Genomic DNA, 11,604 nt, shown 5'->3' with positions numbered 1-11,604 from the left:
GTCTCCTGGGGAGGAAAGTTGCCCCCCCCCAACTCCCTACAGAGAGCCATTGATTTATAATAAAAGATAAATAAACCCTAAGAGAACTAATTAAGAAAAAAGAAGAAAAATATTAACACATGCTAATTAGGGGCGAGAGTGGGCACATAATCATTTGTTGTATTATTCTGTATCATAAAAGAAAAATGTATCTTTTTTTTTTTGCTTTTTAGGGCCGCACCTGAGGCATATGGAGGTTTCCAGGCTAGGTATCAAATCGGACCTGCAGCTGCCAGTCTATACCACAGCCACAGCAATGCTGGATATGATCCAGAGTCTGAGATCTACACCACAGCTCAGGGCAAAGCCAGATCCCTGACCCACTGAGCGAGGCCAGGGATCGAACCTGCATCCTCAAGGATACTAGTCGGATTTGTTTCCAATGCACCACAACAGGAACTCTCTATTCTTTTTAAAAAAGATCCAAGTCTTTAACTTGCGATAATCAAAAGTGATATTTCCAATAAACCACTGTCGTCTTCCCATAACAGGTGGGCACATCCTTGCAGAGCCAACCCCTGGGGATGGTGCTCTTTGCTGCCTCCCACACCTCTTTCACAGAGATTTTTGGTAATTCATCCTCACTCCTGGCTGTGGTATGTTGGCCTAGTTTATTGCTCCTGCCTGATTCCCAGCCATCCATAAGCTTCCTGCTTCATATTCTTCCCTGTCTAATCCGTTCTTCATACTGCACAGCGTGATTTTTCTAAGACACAAATATTTGATATCTTTTTACTTAAAATTATTCAAAATAAAGTGCAAATTTCTTAGCAGGGTACAATCCCGTAGTGTGATTTCTATGCAGATCACTTGGAGTTTGCACAGAGGTACAGGTTGAGGGCACTGTCCTTGATGAGCGGTTTTCACTTCAGATGCCAGCCACAAGTTCGGGGGTGGGGGGGAACCCAGGCTGCCTGCACTTCTGACCAACTCGCTGCAAATTCAAGGATTCCCTCAACTACCTAAAACAACTCACAAAACTCTCTGGAAAGTGCTACACTTAAAACTATAGTTTTGTTATAAAGGATGCAAATCAGGGCCAGCCAAATGAAGAGACACCCTGGGCAGGTTGGGGACCATCCTGAATGTAGAACTTCTGTGCCCTTTTCTGGTGCAATCAGGATGCACCACCCTCCCTGCACATCGATATATTCATCAACCAGCAAAATCGTGTCTTGCGTTTTATTGACATTCCATTAGGTGGACATGCTTGAATTATTGGTCATGGGATGGAACTCAATTTCTAGCCTCCTTCTACCCCCTCGAGATTATCTGGCTCAAAGCCCCAAATCTCAGGGTTGATCTTTCCAGGATGGCTGGTCTACAGCCTACATCAGTCATCAGCAAAAACTCAGGTGAGGTCAGGGACCACCATGAATAACAAAGGATCACTCAGGAAACTCCGAGGATTTAGGGTTTCATCTGAGAACCAGGGACAAGGATGGGGAAAATTATTGTACAACACATGGCATCAGGGTTCGGCAGGACCTGACCCCAGCCCATCTTCCGAGGCTGACCTCAGCCTCTCTTACTGCACTGCAGACACAGAGCCCTGCTTGGGGGTCCTTGAACACACCTTGCTGTTTTAGGACCTGGAATTCTGCACATACTATTTTCTCTACCTACATTCGTTTTCTCCTTTGTCTAGCCAGTGAACTCCTCCTTTATTGGTCAAGACCTAAGCAAGCTGCTCCACCTCTGTGGAGCCCTTCCAGGCAGGGTTAATCCCCACCTCCGCAGTGCTGCTAGTATTCCCTGTCTATTTATAGATTATCTTTGCCCTTTGTCGAGATGTTTGTATGTACTGTTGGCATGTAACGTAGTGACTGCTGAATGAAGGTTTCATGATTTGTCTATATCATTTGAAGTTATATTTGTCTTTTTAGAAGGTGCCCTCTTGCCCTGCCATTTTTGCCTCCTCACTCTTCATGCTCCAGCACAGGAAATTCAGGATGTTCCAGTAGTTCATCGTTACAAACATCCTTCTTGGCTACCAGTGAACGAGCTAGCCCTTAAGGTCTCGTGGCCGACAATTCCTGCCCAGCCGTTCGTGTTTTGGAAAGAACATGGATAACGTTGATGAGATGACACAAGAATTGAGGTTTGCTAAATATTTAGAAATAGGAGATAGTTAATAGAACATTTTATTGGATGAAATATTATGCACCTAATGCATATTTGTGAGGTTTGTAGTACAACAGAGAAGTGCTTATGTAGAATATTAGGAGGAAATGTAATCACAACTATGATTAAAAAAAAAATGCCCATAAACTAGGACATTAGAAAAACATAAAGAAGACTATGTTTGGGTAATAAAAGTATGGGATGCCATTTCCCATATTTTCTTTATAATTTTCTGTAAAACTTTTTTTTTTCTTTTTTTGAATCAAGCAACTACTGTGTACTTAAAACAGTGGGAAGGGATAGTTCTCTCTCTGCATTCCTAAATGGGTGGGCACAAGGTCGTTGACTTAGAAAATGCACAACCTGAAAGTTAAGTTTTATTTGGGGCAAAATTATGACTTAAGCCTGGGAGACAGCATCTCAGATAGCCCCAAAGAAACCGCTCCGAGGAGGCAAGGGAGGAGCGAGGATATATTGGAGTTTTTGCAACAAAGAGCAGGTAGCTGGAACCAAAGGGACCTGGGCTCACTGAAATCATCCCTTTAATATGCACCTCTGCTATCAGGACCAGTATCCTGAGTTTTACAGCCTGCCGGACACATGAGCTCTCACCCTCGGAAGCGACCAAAGTCTCAGACGACCCTGACACTCTTTGTTTTATCTTTAACTGCAGTCCAGGTGGCTGTATTTCTGATACTTCCCAAAGAAGAAAGTGGGGATATCAGGATATGATAAAGTGTGGGGGGGAAGTACATGCAGCCATACACATGTTTTAGAAAAGTTTGTTGCTGGTCTCCTGAAGGTTACTACTAGCCACAAAGAGCTGACATCACTATGAAGGATTTTAGTGTTTTTCTAGATATGAGGATATGCAAGAATTGGGCACATAAATTCTCCTAAAAAATATCTGACTATCTGAAGACCTGTTCTTCCCGTTTTCCCAGAGGACAGAGTGCTTCACTCCTGATTTTCACCCTGAGCTCTGTTCAGGGGGATGCTGTGGATTGGCAGCTGCAGTGGCTCGTGATTTAAGCCATGTAGACGCTGAGGGCAAGTGCCAAACTTCAGTTCACAAGGTGAAACCAATTTAATTTAGATACTTTCACCTGCAATTGGAGATTTACAGGTGAAAAAAAATGCATATTTTTACTCTTTTTGGCAATGAGAGGAGGCAATGAAAAGAGTGGAGCAGATGGGAAAAAGAGGAAGAGGAAATGAGCCAGCTACTCCTGCCCCACACTTAAAAAAATATGTCACCACTAGCCAAGAGAATCACCAGGGAGAAAAAAGTTGAGAGGATAAAGGAGCTTTTAAATGGAGATTGGGACCAAACCAGTTCTTAAAAATGTCACTTTCCTAGTCAAAGAGAGGCGGCCTGAACAGTGGGGATTTGACTATTTGCTTATTAAAAATTGTTATTTAAAAAAAAAAGGCTTATGCTGTTTCACTGATCTTTTTTATTAAGAGTGTAAAACATATCACTTTCTAGAAGAAATAAAACTCTAATTATAACAGATTGAAAATTCTTCCAGCGCATTTGGGGAAGAAATGCTAGTTTAAGAGTAAGCTATCCAAGAACATTCATTTAACCTTTTACAACTCTGGTTATAATCACTTGGATCCAAGGCTCTGGGAAATATCCTCAGCCTGACCACAAAACCCTCCTTACAGGAGAGTAAACCTAAGTAAGATTCCTCCTAAAGACTCTTCTAAATACTAATGTCATTGTCCAGCTTTGTTGCTGACATCCTTCTCAAATTTCTGCACCACTTCTCAAAACTTTACATATTTCATACAGATTCTTGAGTATGTGAACTATGACCAGGCATAAAGAGGCTAGTTTACTATGACAGAAGAACTGTTGCTTGGGATCATGTTCTAATGTTAAGGTATTTCCAACCCAGGACATGCCACCTCTTTACTCTCTCAAAAAAAAAAAAAAAAAAGAAAGAAAGAAAGAAAAAAAAAAGATCACACTAATGAAGTGGCTCAGGTTCTTTCAGTTTTTTGCTGATATTTCTGGCTTCTAAAGGCACATTTTTTTTCTTTTATGTCATAAGGAGTACCAGAAAATTCGTTAAGATTGAATGAGTTGATAGACCTGTTTCTCCAGTTTGCCTGTGTTAGTGGGTGAGGATTCTTTCCTTCTTAGGATAAAAAGAGTTTGCTTTTACATGTTCTGCATAGACCAATGTTGACCTTAAAAATAAAAGTCAGTTATTTAACCAGCAAAAAAAAGAGTTTATTCAGGAATAGTGGAGGAGGGAGTTCTCTGATGGCCTAGGGGGTTAAGGCTCCTGTGTTCTCACCACTATGGCTCTAGCTAATGCTGTATGGTACAGGTTTGATCCCTGGTGTGGGACTTCCGCATGCTGCCTATGTGGCAAAAACTTAAAAAATTAAACAAAACAAAACAAAAACAAAAACAAGAGAGAAACTGAAGTAAATGCTACAACTCATTTAAAAAAAAAAGGTAATAGTGGAGGAATTGCAGTTTGGTACATGATAGCTATAGTAAAAGCCATAGGCAAGTCCAGTAAACAAAGAAGAACATTACAGAGGAAAAGGAGGACATTGGGGGGGATTGTTTTATTTTTATTTTTATTTATTTATTTATTTATTTATTTATTTATTTATTTATTTTGGCTTTTTAGGGCCACACATGCAGCATATGGAAGTTCCCAGGCTAGGGGGTCCAATCAGAGCTGCCGCCGCTGACCTATGCCACAGCCGCAGCCATGGCAGGATCTGAGCTGCATCTGTGACCTACACCACAGCTCACAGCAATGCTGGATCCTTAACCCACTGAATGAGGCCAAGGATTGAATCTGTATCCTGGATACAAGTCAGGTTCATTACTGCTGAGCCACAATGGGAACTCCTAGAGGGATTGTTTTAAATGAAAGTCCATTAGAGAAAAGTAAGAGTTATGAGGTGATGATGGTTTCTCATTGGCTGAGTTGCTGGGATATTGGATTTCTTAGAGGAGATTCAATGCACATCTTTTCCTGTTGGGGCTTGTAATGGATGGTTCTTTCTTGTTGATGATTCTTCTGTTGGGGTCTGTAATAGACAGTTCTTCCTGTAATGGAGTGGTAGGTGCATGAGAGCGCTCTCTGTTCTGGCCTTCCAACTTTGTTTTAGTGAGGTTTCCATTTATTAATGTTCATACCAGTTTAAAAGTCTCATCATCACTGAAACTCATTGCAACACCTCCAGGCTCTGGGATTATGCCCTTGAGCATGGAAAAGTTGTCATTTATGCCTTCATTCACTTATTCCTTCAGTGTCATTCAGGACCCTAGGTTGTAAGTGACAGAAAGAATCTGTTTAACTGAAATGAGGGATATATGATAAGGTTACTGGGCTCTTTCCTAGAATCCAAGCAAAGAACCAAGGCTCCAGGGACAACTAGGATTAGAGTTCTAAAATCTCTGTACCCCTTCTCTCCAATTCACATCTGCTTCCATCCTTCTCTCTCCATGAGCAAGTTTCCTCTGCTTCTGCACCAGCTTCTGGCATATTAGGTCTTGCAATCCAGACACACAAAGAGAGACCAGCTTCTCTTTATCAGCTCTAACTCCAAAATTCCTGGAAAAGAACTTTGTTTGGCCTGGCTTAGAGCAGAGCTGGTTTGAGCACCAACCAACTAAAGGCATGGCAGAGTTGGGTCACATCCTTAACCTGACCAATCCCATGGGGCCAGGAGAGCAAGGCCACATTGTACTAATGTGAACAACATGTGGATTCAGAAAAGAGCATGCTAAGTAAGCAAAACAGAGGTGTCCATTACTTTCTTTTTCTTTTTTTTTTCCCCCTGGCATCCTTCTTCAAAAGAGAATGGCAATTATGTAGGTGTTATTTTGCCAACAAACAAGTACTCACGCACCTATCTCTTTGGTGTCTAACTGCCTGTTGGCAATCTTTTAGTTCATATTGTGTCTTCTATGACATTGTTTAAAGGGCATTTTCTATAGTTTTCAGCCTCTACCTCATGCCATCTCCTTTTCATTCTTCATGGCCAGTCTGGCTGCCCACTTTACTGAGATCAAGATTGTGGGAGTTCCCATTGTGGCTCAGCAATAACAAACCTCACTAGTATCTATGAGAATGTGGGTTCGATCCCTGGCCTCAATCAGTGGCTTAAGGACCCGGTGTTGCCCTGAGCTGTGGTGCAGGTTGCAGACACAGCTCGAATCTGGCATTTCTGTGGCTGTGGTGTAGGCAGCAGCTGTAGCTCCTGTTCGACCCCTAGCCTGGGAACTTCTATATGCTGCAGGTGCAGCCCTAAAAAGCAAAACAAACAAACAAAACAAAAGATTGTATAACCTCTCTCATCCAACTCCTCTGCATCTAAAACAAAGCTCCTTAAAAAAAAAAAACAAACTAAGACTTTCTTTATTTTTGTTTTAATTTATTTCTTTTAAGGCCACACCCACAGCACATGGAAGTTCCCAGGCCAGGGGTCAAATCGGAGCTACACCTGTCAGCTTTTGCCACAGACACAGGTTCTTGGGATCTGAGCGTGTCTGCATCCTCATAGCGACAGTTGATCCTTAACCCACTGAGCAAGGCCAGGGATAGAACCCGAAACCTCACGATTCCTAGTCGGATTCATTTCTGCTGTGCCACAACAAGATTTCCACAAATCTCCTTTTCACATATCCTGCCCAACCCCCTGCAACCCTCTCCAGCACGCCTTCTTTTTCTTGCACTTGCAGCCTCAGAGAAAAGGTTCACTCTTGTTGGTATCCAGGGGTGATCAAGATTCCTGGGACAGATGCAGTCTGAATGAGAATATACTAGAGAGTGTGACAGATGCTGGAACAGCAATTTTCCACTTTAGAGCGAGTAACCTCTGCCACAAAGAAGAGAAACACAGGTGGTGGAGCAGTGCATTCTCTTCCTTTAGACAAGCTCCATACAAAACCAAACCATGATTTGAAACCATTTTTGGTTTATTCCAAGAAATCCTTGCCAAAGTCACTGGAAATACCCAGTCTATTGGGTGAAATAATAGTTATAATAATAATAGCTAAAGTGAGTTATTTTTACGCCCTGTGGGGTGGTTTTTCCTGTGCAGAAAAGACTATTCAAACGTTGACTTTTATTTTTGTCTAACGGTAAAAAGTTTGCAAGAGTTCAATGAACTATGGCCATGGGTCAAATTGTCCCACTTCTGATTTATATGGCCTATGAGTCAAGGATGGTTTTCACCTTTATGAATGCTGGAAAATATAGATAGAAGAATAATATCTGGTGATGTAAAAAATGTTTGAAATTCAAATTTCAGTGTAATTTCCACAGAGACTGTATGTTTTGCTATGTCAAAAATATTTACTATGTGACCCTTCTCAGAAACGTTGCTGACCTCTAGTTTAAATGATCAGTGTTCAATTTATTGAAACAATAATTTCAAAACCTTAGTGTATTCCTAAGCTTTAAAAAAACCAGATGGGGAGTTCCCATCATGGCTCGGTGGAAACGAATCTAACTAGTAGCCATGAGGATGCAGGTTTGATCCCTGGCCTCGGTCAGTGGGTTAAGGACCTGGAGTTGCCATGAGCTGTGGTGTAGGTCACAGAGGCGGCTTGGATCTGGCACTGCTTTGGCTGTGGTGTAGGCCACCAGCTGTGGCTCCAATTCCACCCCTAGCCTGGGAACCTCCATGTGCCTCAAGTGCGGCCCTAAAAAGACAAGACAAAACAAAACAGGTGGTTACACATTCATGAAACCACCACCACCACCACAGTCAAGATACAGAATATTTTCATCATCCCAAGAGGTTCTCCATGGCCCCCATAGAATTTCCTTCCCTCTTTTCCCAGAGCCAGGAAACCACTGATCTGCTTTCTGTTGCTATATATTACTTTACTTTTTCTAGAATTTTATATAAACAGAACCATACAGTAAGTACTCTTCTGTGTCTGGTTTTTTTAACCCTGCATAGATTTTGAGATTCATTTATGTTACTGTGTATATCAGCAGTTTGTTCCTTTTTATTGCTACATCTTTTAAGAAATAAGCTTTTAGGAGTTCTTGCTGTGGCACAGTGGGTTAAGGAGCCAACATGGTCTCTGCAGCAGCTCTGGTTGCTGCTGAGGCCCGGGTTTAAGGCCTGACCTGGCCCAGTAGGTTAAGGATCTGGCATTGCTGCAGCAGTGGTGTAGGTTGCAGCTTTGTCTTGGATTTTTTTTTTTTTTTTTTTTGGTCTTTTTGCCTTTTCTTGAGCCGCTTCCATGGCATATGGAGGTTCCCAGGCTTGGGGTCGAATCGCAGCTATAGCCACTGGCCTATGCCAGAGCCACAGCAACTCAGGATCCGAGCCTCGTCTGCAACCTACACCACAGCTCATGGCAACGCCGGACCTTAACCCACTGAGCAAGGCCAGGGATCAAACCTGCAACTTCATGGTTCCTAGTCGGATTCGTTAACCACTGCGCCACGACAGGAACTCCCTCATCTTGGATTTGATCCCTGAACTTCCATATGCTGCAAGTGTGGCCAAGAAAATAAAAATAAGAAGTTTTTAAAATACTGATTTAAAAATTTTACATTATGAAACATTTCAATATACTTAAGAAATAAAGCCAAAATAGTGTATGAACCCCCTTGTTCACACTGCCCAGCTTTGCCCGTTATCAACTCAGGGCCAGTGTTGTTTCAACCATACCTTTGCCCATTAACTCCTTCCCATATTTGAAGCAAATCCTAGGTGTCCTGCCATTTTACCTGTGAGTATTTCAATACGTACTTCTAAAAGACATAGACTTAGGAGTTCCCGTCGTGGCGCAGTGGTTAACGAATCCGACTAGGAACCATGAGGTTGCAGGTTCGGTCCCTGCCCTTGCTCAGTGGGTTAACGATCCAGCGTTGCCGTGAGCTGTGGTGTAGGTCACAGACGTGGCTCGGATCCTGCGTGGCTGTGGCTCTGGGGTAGGCTGGCAGCTACAGCTCCGATTCGACCCCTAGCCTGGGAACCTCCATATGCCACGGGAGCGGCCCAAGAAATGGCAAAAAGACAAAAAAAAAAAAAGACATAGACTTTTAAATACATATATATCCATAATATATATAACCATTATCAAGCCTATAAAGTTTAAACAATAACCCCTTAATTTTAACAAATATCTAGCTAGTGTTCAAATTTTCAACTGTTTCATAAATGTCATCCTTTCACTCATACAGTTTGTTTGAATCAGAATCCAAATAAGAACCTTGCATTTCTACTGGTCAACATGCCTCTCAAGTCTCTTTTAATACATATCTTCTTTTGGTCTCTTGCTTTATTGATTTTTTTTTTTTCCTTGAAGAAACCAGTTTCCCACAATCAGGGTTTTGCTGACTGTCCCCTGATGCTGTTTAACATGTTCCTTTGTCCCTTTCATTTCCTGAATACCGATTGGTGGTAATGAAGGAATAAATGTCTTCACTGAAGAACGATGTTCTTAAATGTTCAAGTTCAGATTACAAATTTTATTCTTCAGTCTGGTCAATTTTAGCAGTCATTTTTAGGTATCTTGAATAATATCTGTTTCAGTTTGTAAAGGTAGCTAATGAAACACTTCCCAGTGTAATTGGACACACTGGGACTGGCAAATGATGGCCTCTGGGCTCACCACTTGTTTTGTAAATAAAGTTTTATTAGAACACAGCCATTCCCATTCATTTACACATTTATCATCTCTGGTTGCTTTCCCAGTACAGTGGCAGAATTGAGTTCTTGTGGCACAGACCCTCTGGACCACAAAACCTAAAATATTTACTCTCTGGCCCTTTAAGAAAAAGTTTGTTGGGAGTTCCCATTGTGGCTCAGAGGGCTAGGAACCTGACTAGTATCCATGAGGATGGGCGTTTGATCTCTGGCCTCACTCAGTGGGTTAAGGATCCAGTGTTGCCCTGAGCTGCGGTGTAGGTCACAGACCTGGCTCGGGTCCCACGTTGCTGTGTCTGTAGTGTAGGCCAGCAGCTGTAGCTCTGATTTGACACCTAGCCTGGGATCCTCCATGTGCCACAGGTTTGGCCCTAAAAAGGAAAAAAAATTGCTGACTTCTGCTCAGCATTTATACATCTTATATAAATTTATTAATTTTATTTCCTCTTTGAGTATTGCAGTTACCAGACAATACATCAATTTTCTTCAAGTACTTTTTTCTTTTTTTTTAATTGTAGTTGATTTCTAATGTGTTTATTTCTACTATATAGCAAAGCAATTCAGTTACACATATATACATCCTTTTTAAAAAATATTCTTTTCCATCATGGATTATCATAGGGCATTGAATGTAGTTCTCTGTGCTTGCTGTACAGTAGGATGTTTTTGTTTATCTCCTCCGTGTACAGTAGCTTACACCTGCTAACCCCAACCTCCCCTTCTGCCCCTCCCCCACCCCTCCCCTTTGGCAACCTCAAGTTTGTTTCTGTGTGAGTCTATTTCTGTTCTTCAAGTATTAATTTTTACAAAACTAGTCAATTATATCTAAAAGTATGGTAAACTTTAGATTATTAGATGTTCTGAAAATCTGCTTAAGTGTCATTAAGATTTCAACTTCGAAGCAGGAGTCGAAAGCAGTTACTTGATTACGCACTTTTAAATTATTCTCTTAAGGGATTTCTTAAGCCAAATTCTCTTACATGTCTGTGATACAGAAACTATCTAATATGCTCCGAAGGTTTTTATGACAGTCACATAACTCTTGTGGTCCCGATTCTCCTATACCTTCCTTCATTGTTTTTCTGGAGTGGAAGGATGTGAAGCAGTGGGGAAGACTGTTGCTCGAGGAGATCTGCTAAAGGAGGCAGAAGCTGCTCCAATTAACTGAGTTAACTTAGAGCCAGAGATTTTGGTAGGACCTGAAATTTGCGGACATTTGCCACTTCTACTGTCACACTAAGCGCCTTTTTGTAAGTAGTATGTAGAGGGCTTCAAAACTTGAAGGGTGATATTCTGCATGCACACAATCTAATTCTCACACAGGTCTGCAGCTTTCACAAGGGTCCATCCATCCTTTGATTAGATTCATAGCTGTATTCATATATTCATCAAATAAAAATTCATGTATTTCTAATGGATTTCCTATCTAACTTTAAACATCTTTGGACTCCCTGGGATTCTCTCTCCCATTCTCCTGACCCTTAATATATTTTCATTTATCTATTTTCACCTGAAATGCTCAGTATGTATCTCTAATATATAAGAACTTAGATGTAACCTCGGTACATCTAAGAGTTTAAGAATGACTTGATGTTATCTAATACTCTGTCCACTACTAATTTCTCCATCTGTCTCAAAAAGTTCTTTTTACAATTCTTTCAGTCAGAATCGTAATTGCATTTGGTGGATACCTTTCTGAAATCTTTATTGCAGTTTCCTGTCTCCTTAAACTCATTGATTCATTGAAGAAGCTGGATTATTTTCTATAATTTCCCATTCTCTGTATTT

Source organism: Phacochoerus africanus, chromosome 9, assembly GCF_016906955.1.
Source record: "Phacochoerus africanus isolate WHEZ1 chromosome 9, ROS_Pafr_v1, whole genome shotgun sequence".
NCBI classification, from domain to species: Eukaryota; Metazoa; Chordata; class Mammalia; order Artiodactyla; family Suidae; genus Phacochoerus; species Phacochoerus africanus.
Note: the sequence above shows the minus strand (reverse complement) of the source record.